This window comes from Meles meles, chromosome 4 (assembly GCF_922984935.1).
Source record: "Meles meles chromosome 4, mMelMel3.1 paternal haplotype, whole genome shotgun sequence".
NCBI lineage: Eukaryota > Metazoa > Chordata > Mammalia > Carnivora > Mustelidae > Meles > Meles meles.
In genome coordinates, this window is record NC_060069.1 from 107,831,163 (window position 1) to 107,850,787 (window position 19,625).

The window sequence follows — 19,625 nt, forward strand, 5'->3', positions numbered from 1 at the left end:
CATTCGCCTTTAAGGAAGAAATAAATAAACTCACTCTGATATTCAAGGCCCTCTTATGTCTGGCTTTTTCTAGGTTTCCCATTCTACCTTTATATACATGCCATCCAACTGGTAAAGGGGATCTAATTCACTTTGTCCAGACTTCTGTATTTTTCCCTCTGGGTAGTCTTCCTTGATATTCTTACCTGGGATTTAAAACCTTTCTCAATTCTTAATGAAGCTTGTCCCTCTTTCCTGCTTAGACTTCCCCTTCTATTATCATAGTGCGACTATGACACTAACACATTGACTTGCACACTGTAGTTCTAGTAAATACTTACTAAACAAACAGGAACAGAAAATATATTACTTTACCTTTAAACAAAACATTTTTCCAGTAAAATTACTGAAGGCAGTTCAGGTTCTAAAAAGAAATAAAACAGAGCTGAAGAAAGAGCGCAAACACTCTCATAGGTGGGCCAGAAAGGTTTAGAATTTCAATATACACTAATAATTTTAAAAGTATATAAGCAGTCTATAAGATCCATGGTTGTTATGGTTAGAATGCACATATATTCAACTAGGAAAAGAAAAATTGCTATAAAAAAGACCACAAACACCTAACATATACAAGCTGACAGAGCAGATTTTAGAAGGAATCAAGGTATTTTCATAGATGATTGTCCTCAAAACAAATTTAGATATATTAATTAGAGATATTCAAAGTTAAATAAATGTTAATTATAGTCATATTCAAAATTAATATACCTGATATTAGATAAAAGACTAAGTTGTATTAGTTCATGCTCATGTGCATGAAAATTATCAAGATGTAGAAAAATATTTTCTTCTCTTAGATCAATTGTGAAATGCTAAGCCAGTGATCTAAAAATGAAGAGAAATTTTGCTTTTCTAATTTATGAATAAACTAGCAGAGTCAGCTCATGACTGAATTAATCATTTAACTAAAAATTTTAAATTTTTTATCAGGTTAAGATAATAATTTATGAAAAAGGCTCTCATACTTTAAAAGTCATTAAGAATTCACAATACATTTTCTTGCTTTGTTAAGATAATTACAGTCTAGAAGAAAATTATGTAAATTATAAAAATTTACTGTTATGCTTACATAATTTATTTGTTTGAGGTAATAATTTTGTTAATACCAAGAGTATAAAGTGATAATAGTCCTAAAATATCTATAATCCTCCAAAGGACAGATGACTTATCTCTTAATACTTTCATAAGTTTCAGCTTTGATTGGGCTTTAATAAAACTGCAAAATTAATTGGGGGAAGTATAAAAATCAAACTTCTATCACATATGATTGTATAGAAGATATTTTAAAGTATCTAACAATGTAAAGAGCAAACCTTATTCTTTCCTAATGATTTAAAGCAAGTCCATCCTATATTCAATAAAGACTTCTGATATAATAAAGACATGCATGTTGAAGCTGGATATTTCTCTTGTTGTGAATGGAGACCAAAAAAATTCCCGAAATTCAATTTCAAGGAACAGTTAAGAAGCAAAAAAGTCCAAGTCCACTTTTGGCTTACTGTCCTTTCTGTGAACAAACACATTTTCTTCACACTGCCTGCCAAGAGCCGGACTGGCACTGCCCTCTCCAGCACTTCTAATCCTCACTACAGCCTTCAATGATCAGTATTCACCCCATTTCACAGATGCATCTAGGTAACTTTCCAACATTGCAATCACAATAAAAGCCATCACAATTAAAAGCCAAGTCAGATTTAGTCTTGAGTCCAGCTCACTCCATAGACCACGTTTCTAAGAGATGAAGCTACAGCTCAAACAAAAGTGACACATTTAAATGCGTCGTCCATAAGCAAACCTTTAAGTGTTTGCCTATTCATATTAATCCCAGGAAGCAACCGTCATCTAGAGGCAAGAATAAGAATGTTTATAAGCAATATGAAGTAAAATTTCTAGAATACTTTTTCCGAGAGACATCATAAACTCATATGTGTCAAATATTTTATTACAATAGAAATAATCCGTAAGGGGCGCCTGGGTGGCTCAGTGGGTTAAAGCCTCTGCCTTTGGCTCAGGTCATGATCCCAGGGTCCTGGGATCAAGCCCCGCATCAGGCTTTCTACTCCGTGGGGAGCCTGCTTCCTCCTCTCTCTCTGCCTGCCTCTCTGCCTAGCTGTGATTTCTCTCTGTCAAATTAATAAAATATTAAAAAAAAAAAGAAATAATCCGTAAAAAATTCTATGACTGTGATGATTAAAACTTATAAAGAGAGACAAAACCGAGACACCTTTCCCATCAACAAGATATATTAGAAGATCCTTATTAGAGAGATTTATCTTATGTTCTCTAAAAAAGTGACACCTCTCCGTGAATAATAAAGAACAGCATAACCCACCACTTTAACAGATACAACAAAACTTGCAAACCTGAAAACTATCATTCCTTTAAGTGTTCACGTTACCAAATGAAAGATGGACCATCTGCTTCGTCAAACAACAAAAACCACTGGAGATTGTCTGCAGCTACTGATTTCAAACCTCCCTGTCATCTCTTTGATATTAGAATGGACCTAATATCAAGAACTAGTAACCAACAATGCTGAAAACAGAGCAGGTATTCAAAACTATAGGAAGGGCATGGTTCCCAGTGTCATTCTGTGTCTATCCAAGTGGTGCCATGATATGGATGGACGGATACCAGGGCACACGCTACCCTGCACGTGGACATGCCTCCCATTCTGCAGGTCTCAGTGCCTCTAACCTGGCAATTCTCCATCACTGGAATTAGTGTGGCAGAACTCAAAGTGTTTAGGACAGTGTTCATCAGACAAATGGTAGCTTTTTATCATTTAAGCCTTGTTCAGAAGCCAGTTCCTTCCTGTCTGGCTGGCTCTCTCAAGAAATTTGTGTTCTGGGGGCGCCTGGGTGGCTCAGTGGGTTGAAGCCTCTGCCTTCGGCTCAGGTCATGATCTCAGGGTCCTGGGATTGAGCCCCGCATCAGGCTCTCTGCTCTGCAGGAAGCCTGCTTCTTCCTCTCTCTCTGCCTGCCTCTCTGCCTAGTTGTGATTTCTCTCTGTCAAATGAAAAAAAAGAAAAAGAAAAAAAGAAACTTGTGTTCTGTAAGAGCCTAACAGTAATGTTCAGTGCCTCAAAACATCACCTGGAGTGGAACACTTTGTGCCATGGAGAGACCTTTGGTAATAAATGGTCTTAGAGTAAAGGTGAAGGAACACTGAAATAGTTACAGAATTCAACTGCTTTTTAAGAATAATAATATAATCAAGGAAGAGGCAGAACTGCAAACTAAACTAACCAATTTGTGAAAGTCTAAATGAAATCAAAACACAATATTCTTATCCACATCTTCATAGATTAATTCAAATAGAGAAATGCCCTAAAATGACCACCACCACCACCACCACTCCCCACCCCCTCAAGAATAAAACACCTAAATGTGGACTTCAGCCTGCCTTTTTGGTACATATTAACTTCATCCAGAGACCAGGGAGCATCTCTTTAAGCCCAGCTGAACCAATCTGCCTACCCTAAATCTCAGGACATTCACATGGGCTCCACTCATAGGGCCACTGACTGACTGTTAGAGAAGTACTTGGCCAAGGTCTTAAGGAACTCTTGACGACTCAATGCACACTATAAATGAGTCAACAGCACCCAGAAGTTTTTTGCAACTCATTTTCAGTTCTTCAGGCCTTTAACACTTATTGATTATGGGACTAACTACCAACCTAAAAGCACAGAGAGGCTTTTATTTTTGAAGAACGGCTTCTCTCCCTCAATTCAGACTGGGAAAAATAATTATCTGCAGGTAGACCAGGAGATGCTTATTAATGGCAAGTTTAATGGCATACAAGATCAACGAAACATGAACACTAGTAATACTAATTTACCAAATGTTCCTAACCAACTTTCATGTGCCAGAGACTGTTTCTAGGTTTTGGGGATGCAGCCATGAACAAAACAGACTCTCTAGTGTAAAATTAAGTCCTTTAGCTCTGCGAATAAACTACATGCATATACTCATACATACTTACTATTTATACTTACACGTGTATGTACAGAATATCCAGTAAGTGCAATATATATATTTATACTAAAATGCACAGAAATTCTGAGAGCTATCTTATGAGAAATTTGGCACCACTAGATCCACTTATTTTCCTGGAGAAATGCAGTTCTCTATAACAGAGATCAAAGAGAATACCAATGTCAGTATAAAAATACTTAATTTATCCATCATTTCAGGGAAATACTAATGCATGGAGTGAAGTCACGCCTGAATTTATTTATGCTGTCCTTAACTAGTAAACATCGTAATCAGGAGACTGATTCTACTGTGGAGAAGAAATACATTGCTGAAATTTATTATGTACAAATCTTTTGAGTTTGTGTCATTCTTGTAAATAGTTTTACAGTGAAACTGAAATCAAGAGTAGCTAAGAGTTAAAATACCTTTCAGCCGATTAAACTAACATCCACAAAATTAGATTGCTACTTAAAAACTTAACCTTTAATAACCTGTAAACACACAAGGTGAGGTGATAAATTTTACAAATCTATTTAACATTATTTTTACACAAAGGTGTTTAAAGTCTCTAAAGTTTCTTTCTTTTTGATTCTATTTTCTGTTTTAGATACGTATCAAATCATCAGAAACTGAAAACATTCAACTGACAAAATAGGTACACTTACACAAAATTCAAAGATAAAACTATGAAAGTTAAGTTGAGCCTATGTCAATATCCAACAAGTAAATGTACTATTTACCTGTCACTAATCCTCAACATCCACCAAGTGGCTTACTACTAGAAAAGTATGCTACTGTAAAGTAGAAAGAAGTACTACACAGATGATCAGTGAGCTGTATTTGGACTATTATTTGAGTAATTCCAGCAACCATTACCTAACTTATAAGCTAGTATCACAGGAAAGAAGTGAAAGGAGGAGGAAGGAAAAAAAGGGATAAAGAAGGGAGTGAGGGAGGCAGGACAATAAACAGGTACATATAATACATATGGGACTCCATGACTTCTGCTGGCATTATTACAAACATAGAGTCTTTTCTTTTGGTTTACCAAAATCTTAAGTACAGCTGATCTTTGAACAATATGGATTTGAACTGCGCATGCCCATGTCATATACACGGAGGTGGTTTTTTTTTTTTTGATAAATACATATAGTACTGTAAATTTTATTTTCTCTTCCTAATGATTTTAATAACGTTTTCCTCTCCCTTGCTTATTTTATATAAATAGAGTAGAGAATACATAGAACACACAAAATATGTGTTAACCAACTTTATGTTACAGGTAAAGCTTCTGGTCAACAGTGGTCTGTCACTAATCAAGTTTTTGTGGAATCAAAAGTTACACACAGATTTTCAACTGTGCAAGAAGTGTTGCTCCTAACACTGGACTTGTTCAAGGGAAAACTCCATATGCCATTTTCCTGTTTGAATTCACAACTGATTAATAAAGTAAAAGAAAATCACCCTAAAAAATGTGAATTGGCTTGATTATAGTAAACAGAAAGAGATATAATCTGAAAGAGTAATTGAGTTATTCTTCAACGTAATTTTCAAATACATTATATTCCTAGAACCAATGAATACATATGGAAAGTAATTTTCAATGATGTAATTCCTCCATATACAAGTCACTGATTGTCAGTTCTAAGACTTCATTCTTTCACTTGTATGAAATTCATTTCCATGCACAGTGACTTCAAAGTGGAAGAAGTATGAATTCAGTAATTTCAAATGCCTCCCACCTCAAAGATCCAATAATATTTTTAGAATTTTAGACTGTAATAAATGAGGTTTCCTTGTTTATAGAGTCACAGAAAGTTTTTTTTTTTTTTTAACTTCAAGTTCACTCTTTGGTAGTAAAAAAAAAAAAACAAAAAACTATTAGTTGCCCTCATATTCGTATGTTGAAGCCCTACACGGCAATGTACTTGGGAGACAGGCCCTAAAAGTAGGTAGAGGTTAAGCAAGCTCATAGGGTGGGACCGTTCTCCAACAGAACTGGTGTCCCTTCCAGAACAGAAGAGACACCAGAGCTCCCTCTCTCCACACACACACAGAGAAAGGCCATGAGAGCACACAGCAAGAAGGTGGCTGTCTCCAAGCCAGGAAGGGAGATCTCACCAGAAACAGAATTTGCCTGCACCCTGATCATGGATTTTACCCCCAGAATGGTGAGAAAATAAATACCTGTTGTTGGAGCCGCCCCATTTGTGGCACTTTTGTTATGGCGGCGCCAACAGACTATCTTGTCTCTAAAACTGAAGAGTTTCGATTTTTTAGGTAGTTTTATACTTCTCATAATCCAACTGAATGTGTAACTGATGGTAACAAAGATGATCCATTTATAAAGAGAAGAATATGAAACAATTTGAAGAAAAATTTACTTCCCCAAATTATTTTACGTTTTTCTAAATTAAACAAATGTAACCGTCATTTTACAAACAGTATACAGCTTTGAATCTTAAGAGAGACTATGTTGTGCCTGATTCTGAGAGTATGAGGAACAAAGTCAACAGAGAAGGGCTTGAGGGAGTCTAAATAACTCAACCCTCATTGCAAAATAGTAACTAAAAATTGTGAGATAGAAATGCTGATTCTTTTGAAACCAAACAGCGTTTGCTCTACATGGTAAAGAAAGCTTCAGTGGCACAGTCTCCAGTTCTTGTACCTTGCATCAAGACTTTTATCAAATTTGATTTGATATTGACCACATTAATATTCAGAGTGAAGGGCACCCATCTACTGGCTGTCACACTGTCCTTAAACGTCTATATTTTCAGTGGCAAGAAGTGAATTATTAGAACATAGGGTGGCTAATATTTCTGCTGGATCGACCCTTTCTCTCAGTGTTAAGAATGAAGACACTCTATATTTTCAGTAGAAATGTAGAAGAATACACAGATTCTTATGCATTCAGGGCAGTATTTTAAAACCCTCGGAGGTATGTGTCTGTGTTTACACATAAATACACGAACACCTCTTACACATACATACAGTCAGAGGTCTAGGAATGGTATTTTATGCTGTGTTCAAGATTCCTGACCTCTGACCACAGCTTTGTTTTTTTAGTACAATTTCTCGACTGCTCCCTATATGCCAGGTCTGCATCGGGCACTCGACATATTCATTTAATTCTTAGTCCTATGAGGTAGAGATCATTATCCTATGCTAAGATGAGAAAACAAAGTTTCAGATAGGTTAAATAATTGCCTAAATTCTTTCAGTTAAAAAGCTCTAGAAGTAGGATTTATGCCAAAGTTTCTCTGAAGTTCCCCAGTCTTAAGAAACTACAAACTATCAAACACAGCATCATTTCGCTACTCCTACATTTTTAAATCATCTCACTCCACAGGTCTGGTAGCAGTATGTGATAATACCGGTGGGATTACTCAAACCAATATTGCCTGAGGAGTTGTGTGTGCCTACTCATTTGCTAGAAGACTACAGAGACAGTGATGCACTGCTCCTGTATAACGGTTATGATCTCAGCTGGAGCACCTTAGAAAAACCCTGGAACCTCTCTACAGTGTCTGCATTCTTTCTCTCTAGGATGGTTCTTAAAACTGATCATAAGTAAAGGCATTTGGCTACGACTGCCCGGTAAATTTATTGTATTACCACTGGAAAGAGAAAAGAACCCATGTTCTCATCCTTTGCTTACGTCAAATTAGATAATACTTACCAAAGTTCTGTAACATACTACACATTGATAGGAAATTAACTTAAGGATCAGTATTTCCCTTCTCTAACTCTGTATGCAAACTGCAGAGGATCCAGGCTACGGATATTTTCATTCATTTTAAAAGTACTTGTAACACAATGGGACCACCTGGGTGGCTCAGATGGTTAAGCCACCAACTCTTGATTTGGGCTCTGGTCATGATCTCAGAGTCATGACATCAAGCCCTATGTTGCACTGGGGATGGGAACCTGCCTAAGATTTTCTCTCTCTCCCTTTGCCCCTCCTACCCCTCTCTCAAAACAAAAACAAATACAAAAACAAAAATAATGTAAGTCTATTATGTATACTAGAACGCTTTATTCTGTGACGGGAAAAGTTCTAACATTTGAATCATCAAGAAACTCTTGAATTTTATGAATTCCTCAGTCCTTAAAATTTGTCACAGATAGGGCCTCATAGCTCACTGAGTTCTATGTAACAAAAATGAAAGGATTCATGGACAAATAATTTAAACGTTAAAGAGATTCAGTGGAAAGAATGAATGGACTTCTTGGAAGGTTAATATACCACATGTAACCTGTCTCTCTAGAAGAGCCATAGATAGGATTCAGATATTATAGCTAAAACATGCACTGCGCCTCCCAATCAGACTTTCCCTACCCTAAAAGCCACTCCTCCCCCATGACACAGTGGCTGACTATGTGACATGGTTTGGCTAGTGAAATGAGAGGTAGTCACATGTGCTACTTCCAACCAACAATTTTAGGAGTCACATTTCTACCATCATTCCTTTTTTCCTTCCGCCTTAATAAGAGTATGCACCCCACAGAGGCTGCTGCTTTAGCTTTGGTCCAGGAACAAAGAGGACAATGGCGGTAGATTCACCAAGATGAACAAGAGTGAGGAATAATTTTCACTATTACAAACCACTAAGATGTGGGGACTCTTCGGATAATGAAACTAACTCTGCCTAAGTTGAGTGATACAACCATATTTCCTAGATTTATTGGACCCTGGCATCCTTTTGTCATGTAACATCTTCCAGGATTTGCTTCCTAATTACTCCTGGTTTCACATGGCATCTTTTCTATTTCTTAGTTAATACTGTTTTTATGATGACCGTAAATGTGAGCTAGAAGTATATAGTGTCATCTTAAGCTTCTCAAATTTTATCAGCATTATGAATGTGTCGATTTCTTATAGTCAGTAAAAAATATTTTATTGAAATAATTTGATTAACATTCAGAAATCATAGATCAGATAGTTACTTAAGGAAAGACTGCCACACTACTGCTGATTAACAATTCAGTTTTCTGAGCAGATAAAGTGTCCAGTTTTACTTTCTATAGATGTATTCTTATTCAGTGAATTTAGAATATTGCCACAAATTTCATTTTCTTTAAACCTCACTACATTCAACTCCCTTTTGGATGAACAATTAAGAACATATTTAAAATTTCAGTATCAATATTCAAATATTCTCTAGTCCAGTCTGCTGACCCAGTAAAACCAAAATCAACTGTATGTTAACTGGCACTCCTAAATCCAGAATTCGTATTTGAAACTTAATTGTGCCTTAAAGGATAGCAGAGAAAGGAGAAAAAATGATCTAAATCCCAATCTTCTCACTGGCAGTAAGATTTTTTTTCGTGTTTAAGTATCCTAATAAATACACGTTTAAGCTAAAATCAGACATTTTATAACATATGTATAATCTTAGATAATAACTTTCAAAAGAATGGCTCAGAGCCCTTATATTTATACTCGCACGATAAAAGCAACATTCAGTCATCTACTTACTAAAACATGAAGGTAGCCACAAGTATTCTAGAGAGATCTGAAAAGCTAACAAATCAAAATACTTAAAAACAGGAAAAGATTTAAGATTAATTTTCAATTACTCAGAGAGTAAGTTCATGTCCTGAAAATTGCAACTAAAAAATATTTACTATATTTGTTCATTTTCATTTACATCAAATTCCTGTCTTTAAATCATAAGTTCACCACCAAGTGTTTAGACATCAGTAAAGCAACCACACATTTTTATTCCCAGACTGAGACAACTCTCTATTTAAGTAACCATTGTTAAAACTAATCTGAAAATACTATTGCCATATCTTAAAACCATAAAGAACTTTTCTCCTAAAGAAATAGCTTTAAAAACAACTTATGCAGAAGAAGACAAGAGTTACAGCATCTGGAAGTTTCAGAGTCTGATATAATTTGACACATATATACTTTACAACCTCAACTTTTTCTTCACTGTGTGGTTTTCAAATTCAAAACAGTTTCAAAATACTGTTATACCTGCCTCTATTATTTTTAGTAGATTAAAACGAACACTCCATAATGCTTTGATGCCGGTTCATTTTTCAGTCAAAGCTAAAGGCAATACAAGCAACAATAGCTTATGGGGAATAGACTGATTCAGTATTTACTTAGGTATGAAACCTCTACGTATTCAAGACTTCAATAAATTGACTTTTCACCAACAGCACATTACTGTGGAGAAACAAGTCAGAGTTTTGAAATTGTTAATTTTTTTTTAATTCATGATTTTAAAGGAAAATTTAACTTACTTGATGATGAAGACTGAAACGTCACTTTAAAAAAAGAATAATTCACAAACAAAACAAAACAAAAACAACCACACAAAATTATCACACTTTCCTGATCAACATGGAAGGTGAATGCATCGGATGGGGAAAAGTTGAGACCAGCTCTAGACAACACAGGGTTCCCACATGGTTGACTTGTTTCCCTGCCTCTATGTAAGGAAAATGCACCTGCAGTGCTGCTCTTACCGGTCAAGTCAAGACTTTCCATTGTGATTTTAATGGAACATCAGAATTTCCAGCTTCTGTGATGCAGCAGGATTCTGTGAAAGACCCATAGCAAAGTGGTTAAATGGTGAGCCATGAAGGACTTTCCAACAACAACAAAAAAAACTTTTGTCCTTTTGCAAAATTACCCCCCCACACAATGAGTAAGAGCCAAACAATCAAAATCGGGCAAATTATTAAAAATCCCTATGCTAAATGCTTTGGAGAAAGCAGCCTGAAGTGTTTATTGTCAACTTTAATTTTACAAAAAGTCACTAAAATTATTCAATGCAAATTCTGAGATTAAAGTTACAGATACAAAGATTTATAGGAAATCATTTCTCAGGTTTTTAACAAAAATCAAGTACAGAATTACAGGCAAATTCTGTGGAAAAACAGGATGTTAAACTGACATCCTAACTAGATTCAAGTTATTTTACATGACTGGACTAATACAACAAGATAAGCTGTGGTTAGGATACTAATATCTCAACATTTATTTTTTATATGTTTTAAAATCATGTGTGAAGCAATACAGGTGTTTTTTTTTTTTTTTAAAGTGAGGAGTAGTAGGAGACATCCACAGGGACAAACGTTACCAAAAAAATTATATTCTAGCTGAAAGTGATGAAATAAATATAGGAAAGAGCATCCAAATCAGCAAAAGTTTGTCCACAAAAATTAAATGGAACATTTTACATTAATAATACTACAGATACGGACATACACCTAAATTGCATCACTTTTAAGAATTAAGTTATTTCAGTTGCTATGTGAAATTCAATTGTTTAGTTTCTAGGATGCTTCAATGGTTAATACTAACTTCACACTCAACCAAGAGAGACAATTTCCCATCCCACTGCAAATTATGGCATTTCTTTACGATCAGCAGGATATAACACACTCTAGACACTGGATAGCACTTACTGACATACAGCTCTATCAATATTATTAGTCGTCTTATGGCATAACTGAAGTTTTTTTCCCTAATCAGTCACTATGATATGGAAGAACTTACATTAAATATCAAAAATGTGTACTGATTCACCTCAGTAATCCTATCTAGACTTGGACGATGCAATTGTCACCCAATGCTACTGAAGAAAACAATAGCTAGAAACAATGAATAAAATATTAAATGGTCTCATGTGGCTTCATACAAGATACTACTCATTCATCCATATTTTAAAATAAGAGCATCAGTGAAAAAATAAATCCAGATCTTTGAAGCAAACTACAAAGGACACATATGAATACTTTCAAATTAAATGACTATTTTTTTTAAAGATTTTATTTATTTATTTATTTATTTATTTATTTATTTATTTGACAGACAAGAGATCACAAGTAGGCAGAGCAGCAGGCAGAGATAGAGGGGAAAGCTGGCTCTCCGCTGAGCACAGAGCCAAATGAGGGTCTCGATCCCAGGACCCTGAGATCATGACCGGAGCCAAAGGCAGAGGCTCAACCCACTGAGCCACCCAGGAGCCCCTAAATGACCATGTTCTTAAATAAGGAAGGGTACAATTCTGAAATCCAAGTAGTGGTGTAAAAGTTTATTCTTAATTATCACAAAATAGGCAACTAACTTATTAAAAATACTGTTTCAAGAAATATACTATCTCATATATTTAATCACATAATCTTCTTCATATAAACCTATAAAAGCCATTATAGAAAAAAGAAAACCATTAAAATAAACAGTGTAAAGGAAAAAAGGAAAAGAAACACTGTAAAATAAATGAGTAAAAATCACGAATAAATAACTATAAAAAACTGTCAGGAAGTAAATTGGTATAAATGAAAAAAAAAATTATAGTGCCAAAATTAGGAAAGGAGGGTCCATCATTAATTGACAGTATGGATTTAATTCTTATTCTGGTTTCAAGATTCCTTCACTTTTTAGCTTAAAAAGTGAGCACATGCTATCTGAGAAATGAAATATGCTAATATATCCTATATGCAGAACTTCTTTTAGGAGCTCAAAAATAAGTTCTCACTAATCAAGGGTACCCTTGTCGATTAGTTGTTTCTATAATCAGTATATCATATATATACATATATGTCATTATATAATATATATAATCTATCTATCTAAAAATGGACCATAACTACACCTTATTTTGATTATAATTCAGAATAATAATTCAGAAATGTATCAACTGTGACACAGCTATCTCTGGGTAAGTCAGGAGAGAGAGGAAGGAGGCTGACTATGCTGTGTATGCTGTAGCCAAGAGAGGTTTTAAAACTCAGGGTAACAAAGAAATCTTGTTGGACTTAACTGACTATGAGAGAGAAGCCAGGGACTCAGCCACAGAGTAAAGGTCAACTTCAAGGCTGAAGATCCTGCCTGAGACAGACTCCCTTTGAGTTCCCTGAGCACCAACCTCAGACTCCAGATTGTATCTGGCTCTTATAAATGCCCACATGAGTAGCTTCAGAAAAGCAGTTTCAGCATAAGCTGCTCGGCATTTAAGTTACAAATAATTCACAAGGTGTTGCCATGTGCTGGAAATGGGCGGCTGTGCAGAGTGTTAAGACAGTTGTGGGATGGGGCAAGGAGGGGAAAATGCCTCAGGCATGAACACAAATAACCCTGCAGACTGGTGGCTGGGGTGTGCACTCCCACCAGCGCCTGGCCAGATTTTCACCTCAGCCCACTGATGCCTGTGTTCCCTGGGTCCCACTCTGGCTTCCTCTCAACCCTCACTCTCATCCTTAGCTCTCAGGACACTGCCTCCCCCAGAGGACACATACCTAGCAGAACGGATCAGGCACAGCTCAGGATTCTCTCTGAGAAACTCACCTCTTACCCCAAATTGGGCATCTGACTTGGCATGTGAAAAACTTATCTTAAAGATCAAGCCTAAACAATCCCAGAAAGATCCCAAAGCAACTGGGTTTCTGGCACAGCTTACACAGTGCCCCTTGGGGTGTTATGTTTCAAAAAGCCTATTATACTAAAAAAGGTGAGGTGCCACTTCTTACAATGAGACAGACTCCCAATTAGTGTTAATGTACAGTATAACATTCAAAGGCACATCATGGAAAACTCCCCTTCTAGGCCAACACTGTGTGCTTTGCACCCTGATGTCATTACTACGCGGTCAGTGCAGAAGGGACTCCAAGGCAACCATGCTGCCCACTTACATGGAAAGATATTTAATCCCCAAGAATGACTGCTTTTCTGATGTTTTCATCAATTCTCTGGGTAATAGATTAAGCTTTAACTAACTCATTTTCATACATAACCTTAATTCAATCAAGCTCAATAAAAGTCATTCTGGACTGCAATTATTTGCTAAGGAACAATTATATTCAAATGAAAAAAAATTTGTTAGGCATGATACAATGCATGATACAGATCCCTCTCCATTTATGGCACCAGAAACAACAACAAAAATAGCCAAACAGCTAGAAAAGGAAATGGATTTTTCCTCATCCTCCTGAAAACAGAATACTCATGGTCTGACACCTGAAGAAAACAAAATGGAGAACCCAAGAAAGCACATTTGAAAATTATTATTTTCTATGTTTGTGCTTTGAAAGAGACTGCATTTCTAATCTCAGAGTCAGCACGACCTCTGAAAGCCAAAACAAGTCCAGGTCACAAAAAACAGTATTTTTTTTTTTTTTTTTTTTTTTTTTTTTAAAGATTTTATTTATTTACTTGACAGACAGAGATCACAAGTAGGCAGAGAGGCAGGCGGAGAGAGGAAGGGAAGCAGGCTCCCTGCCAAGCAGAGCAGGGAGCCTGATGCGGGGCTCGATCCCAGGACCCTGGGATCATGACCTGAGCCGAAGGCAGCGGCTTTAACCCGCTGAGCCACCCAGGTGCCCCAGTATTTTTTTTTTTTTTTAAGATTTTTTATTTATTTATTTGAGAGAGAGAGAGAGAGATCACAAGTAGGCAGAGAGGCAGGCAGAGAGAGAGAGAGGGAAGCAGGCTCCCTGCTGAGCAGAGAGCCCGATGCGGGACTCGATCCCAGGACCCTGAGATCATGACCTGAGCCGAAGGCAGCGACTCAACCCACTGAGCCACCCAGGCGCCCTGAGTACAATTTTTATATTTTCAACAACTCGCGCTTTTTATACTACACGCTTACAAATAAAACTTAAATGCAAACTCTTACTTCTACGGGATAAAGCATACATGTAGTCTAAAAAATTCTCATGGATGTAATGAAAGCCTTCCCTGTCCTGTGTGTGCCTAAGGTCTTCCACCCACCCACTACACTGCCTACCCCTTCAATCTCTCCAACAGTGGCAGCAGGCACATTATTCAATAGTACAGTACTGAAAAGGTGTACCAGCTGTTTTGCAATTTGCGACACTGAATTCCACACCTCAGGTCACTGTGGCCCACACCACAGGCCAAAGGATGCTCTTCCTAGAAATAAGAAGCTGATAGTCTGATTTCCAGTTAAATCACTTCCTGAAGTAAAATTTCTTCATATGAAGAAAGACAACTGCAGAGAGATATATACTTACACAGATACACACACGTATACATATACACACATATATATGCTTTTTAACAAGTGCTGCCTTCACTCATACATTATATTGCCAACACTTTTGTTAAAATCTTTATACTTGAGGCTTAAACCACAGCTATTTCACAGGCATTCTGGCCAGGCACCAATCTTTAACAGAATTACAAGTGTCAGCTACACTGAAAATGGAAATCTCTTAAAAGAAAATGCAAACTGAAAGTACCTCTTTGTCACCTTCCCACCCCCACTCTTGCATTTCCTTAGGACCCAGAGCCTTTCTGTTAAGACATCTTAAACACAATAATAAAGGCAAAATAAGAGTTCTCTAGATATCTAACAGTAAACCAAAGTAACTACTAAGTCATTACAGATTTGTCCATCTGTTTGGACTTCATAGTAAGCTGTTAGAAAACACTAGAGGCAGAAACCAAAAATTCTAGCATTGTTTAACATGGACCTCCTATAATAAGATGGAAGACTTGGAACTCCTCTCTCTTTCAGCACTCAATACTGACCAATTAAAAAAATGCCACTTTAAAAACTATCTAACACCTGCCTATGTGCCAACAGCACAGACATGCAAATGACAGAACCCTTTACAGCCTGAGAAATTATGAATGGCCACCATGTACTAACATGGCAAAAGGGAAGTATAAGAGTTGCTGTTTTTTAAAAGCTGATGATCTACTTGGGTGATCACACTCATCCCCTCTGTCTCACACACAGGCATACACACACATTAAATAGTAAGAGAAATGTATGTTGAAATGGTAAATCAAGAACTGGAAAAAGTTAGGATGAACAAGGTAATCTTTATGCAGAAAATGAACCAAGCTGGAACTTGCAGCACCCATGGAGAGAGGAGATGGAGGGGAGTGTTACAGGCACATGGGAAAAAGCACACCAAAAGGACAGGAAGCAGATCTGGCTGGAGGGCTGTGAGTGCACATCAGAAAGTGGAACATGAAATATAGGCAAATGAAAAAGTCATGCAATTTGCTCATTTTTTCTCTCCACAGTCTCAGAGAACAGAGTACAGTTAGCAGCATGGTGTTCTGCAAAGCACACGAACCTCAGGGCCAAACCCTGCATTTACTACCGTGTAATTGTGGGGCAATTCCTGGGACTCTCTCAGTCTCCCATTCCTCACCTGCAAAAAGAAGATAATCCCTCCACCTCTAAATTTAGGGTGCCTTCAATTATGACTAAAATAAAAATACTAAGGGCTTGACATAGTACATGCTCAATGAATGTTAGTAATCTCACTGGAGTTGAAACTAAATGGTAGAAAGTCATGTAATAGAGTTACATTGTGAAAAGCACTGAAATTTGCCTTGAATATTTCAGCGTTTGGATGCTAAGTGAATTGCTAGTTTTTCCAGTGGGGTTTCACTGTAGATTTTGTTTTAATTTAGGTGGTTTGAACATATGTTTAACTCTGACAGTCTGAGCAGCCACTTTTTACTCCTACCAATTTCGAGGTACATTAGCTGATTTGATAATATGGATATTTTATTATAATGCTCATTTGCCATAAGATTGTTGTTTCAGGGACCACAGTGGAAACATGAATTTTTGCAGTTCTCTTAAGTAGAGGTGGAAAATGAGTAGGCATTAGTCCCGTCAACTGGCTTGGCAGGGGAGCACTGAATGCCTCTTTTATACTCTTGTGAACTATATAAATGTGCCTTTGACCTTCTCAGGCAGGGGAAATTGCACATTTAAGGCAGAAGGAGTTTCACTTCCAGGAAGAGTTTAAAAACATGCTTGCCAGCAGCTACATCAGAAATACCAACAGGGAACTCCCAGGTACTTTGGGAAGATTCATTAGCTCTATCAAGCCACTGAGCACTGAGCTGGAAAATATAAGGTTAGGGTAATCCGGCCCTGCGGGATATCGTGCCTATGCTTTACGTAGGTTAGACTAAATAAACCCTGGCCTACACACTTTAGGAGTTAGCCTGAACCTTCAGGGAGGAGTTCTGTCACTAAAACCCACTGGACAGGGGCGCCTGGGTGGCTCAGTGGGTTAAAGCCTCTGCCTTCCGCTCAGGTCATGATCCCAGGGTCCTGGGATCGAGCCCCACAGAGAGACCTCCTCCTCTGTCTATGCCTGCCTCTCTGCATAGTTGTGATTTCTCTCTGTCAAATAAATATTTAAAAAAAAATAATAAAAATAAAAAAAATAATAAAACCCACTGGACAAACCTCAGGACCACCTTGTCCCTTTGAGGTAAGAAAGGGTTCATTTAACCTGCTTTCACTCCAGCAATAATTCACAATATACAGAAAATCACATTTACTTAAACAATTTAGTCCAAAGTCATTCAATTAAAAAAAAAAGGAAGTCAATCATTTGCAATTTACATTAACTTTAAATGGAAAATATCCTGTTTGAAGTAAAAGTCACTGGTCTTTCCCTTTTTTCCTGAATTAATTATTAAATTGCACAACTTAAAGAAGTAAAAAAGTGTAACAAAACTGTGTGTATGTTATTAAAATGCACACTTCTAGGATGCCTGGGTGCTCAGTCAGTTAAACATCTGTCTTTGGCTCAGGTTGTGATCCAAGGGTCCTGTCACCAAGTTCCACATTGGACTCCTTGCTCAGAGGGGAGCCTGCTTCTCTGTCTGCCTGCCACTCCCCGGGCTTGAGCTCTCTCTCTTCTCTCTCACAAATAAATAAATTAAATCTAAAAAAAATAAATAAATAAAATAAAATGCACATTTCTTTTGAAATTTACATTGTTATTTTTTTTTTCTTTAAGCTGTACTATTCAAGAAAGAGTCCCTGTCCCTTTCAAGAGCCTTAATGTATATCTAGCAAATAGCTTAGTTACAGAGAGATGCTGGTCCAGATAGGTTAATTGCAAGAATATTCCTGATATGAAGACACAAAGAATCTGCCCAAAAGTGATCCACAGCATCAATACCAGTCTACTTTATCAACAAAGTTATTTGGAAGTTATTATTAGAAGTTATTTGTCAACAAAGCAGTTGCTCCTGGGACACATACTACACAGTAGTTACTTTAAGTCAGAAAGATTCAAGAAACTTTCCTTGGAGGGAAACTGTGAAGGTGAATCAACATTTTCATTGCTGAAACTAAGACCAACCCAAAAAAATTAAGTGACTGGACAAAAGGCATTCAGCTGTTTTGTGACCAGTAACTACCCCAGGTCTCCACAGTGCTTTTCCCATTCCTCCCCTCTGCTAACCCTGCAGGATGTGATGTCATTCCCCAGTAGAGATTCCAATAATTCATGGAATCACAGAACACTGGAGGTGTACAAGAGCTGGAGTGCACTTCATTCACCCTTTCGACCACAGCAAGCTAGAGTCAGAGGTAGGCCAGAACCAGGGCTCCGGTTTGCCGTCAATAGACCAGCAGAATGCTCCAGAGCAGGTTACATTAAATCCTCATTCTTCCTGCAGTCCTTAGAGCAGCAATGTCTACCTAAAAAAGGATCATAAAGGGCGCCTGGGTGGCTCAGTGGATTAAGCCGCTGCCTTCGGCTCAGGTCATGATCTCAGGGTCCTGGGATCGAGTCCCACATCGGGCTCTCTGCTAGGCAGGGAGCCTGCTTCCCTCTCTCTCTCTCTCTCTGCCTGCTTCTCTGCCTACTTGTGATCTCTCTCTGTCAAATAAATAAATAAAATCTTAAAAAAAATTATAAAAAAAAATAAATAAAAATAAAATAAAAAAGGATCATAAAATAGGGCCTAACTTTCCAATCAGGGTTAGAGGGTCAGAGAATGTTTCTTGGCTCTGGAACACTTTCCCCTTCCTAGTCTGAAGGCAGAGAATGACATTTTTTAGTTATAGAAATGGGCATGCAAAATATCTCTTTGTGTTTCTAAATATTCTTATAAAATACCTTGGGGTGAAAAAGTTGGTTTACATGTGTGAAGGAAGGCAGTCTATGGGAACTCCGTATTTCCCACTCATTTTTGTGGCGAACCTAAAACTGCCCTAAAAAAATACTTTATTAAACTTTAAAAATTGTGAATGTCAATATACTTCATTCTAACAATATTAAAATTAAATACTTTGGGGGTGCCTGGGTGACTAAGTTGGTTAAGCATCCGACTCTTTTTTTTTTTGAAGATTTTACTTATTTATTTGACAGAGAGATCACAAGTAGGCAGAGAGGCAGGCAGAGAGAGAGTGGGAAACAGAATCTCTGCTGAGCAGAGAGCCCGACATGGGGCTCGATCCCAGGACCCTGAGATCATGACCTGAGCCGAAGGCAGAAGCTTAACCCACTGAGTCACCCAGGCGCCCCAAGCATCCGACTCTTGATTTTAGCTCAGGTCATAATCTCAGGATGCTGAGATAGAGCCCCACCTCGGGCTCTGTGCTCAGTGGGGAATCTGCGTCTCTCTTTCTCCCTCTGCCCTTCTCTGGCTCTCCCTTTCTCTCTCTCTAATAAATATCTTAAAAAAAAATTAAATCCTGACTAAAAATGACAACAGTTGAAAATATATAAACAGTAATTCCCCTTTAAATATGCTCACTCACACCAGAAACACCTAGTACCAATTAAAATTATGCCCTCCATTAAAACTAAGCACATGCCCTACCAAAATGATCTCTGTACAG

At 37.3% G+C, this 19,625-nt stretch overlaps 1 protein-coding gene across 5 annotated transcripts in view; it reads right to left on the bottom strand.

Annotated features, from left to right (window-relative positions):
• The window catches only part of BBX (BBX high mobility group box domain containing), a 275,675-nt gene that overhangs the window by 151,748 nt on the left and 104,302 nt on the right, over nucleotides 1-19,625 (bottom strand). For all 5 annotated transcript variants that reach the window (XM_046002282.1, XM_046002284.1, XM_046002283.1 and 2 more), the window contains one exon: nucleotides 10,507-10,580. The gene's annotated coding sequence lies outside the window, so the exon portion shown is untranslated. The remainder of the gene's footprint in view (nucleotides 1-10,506; nucleotides 10,581-19,625) is intronic.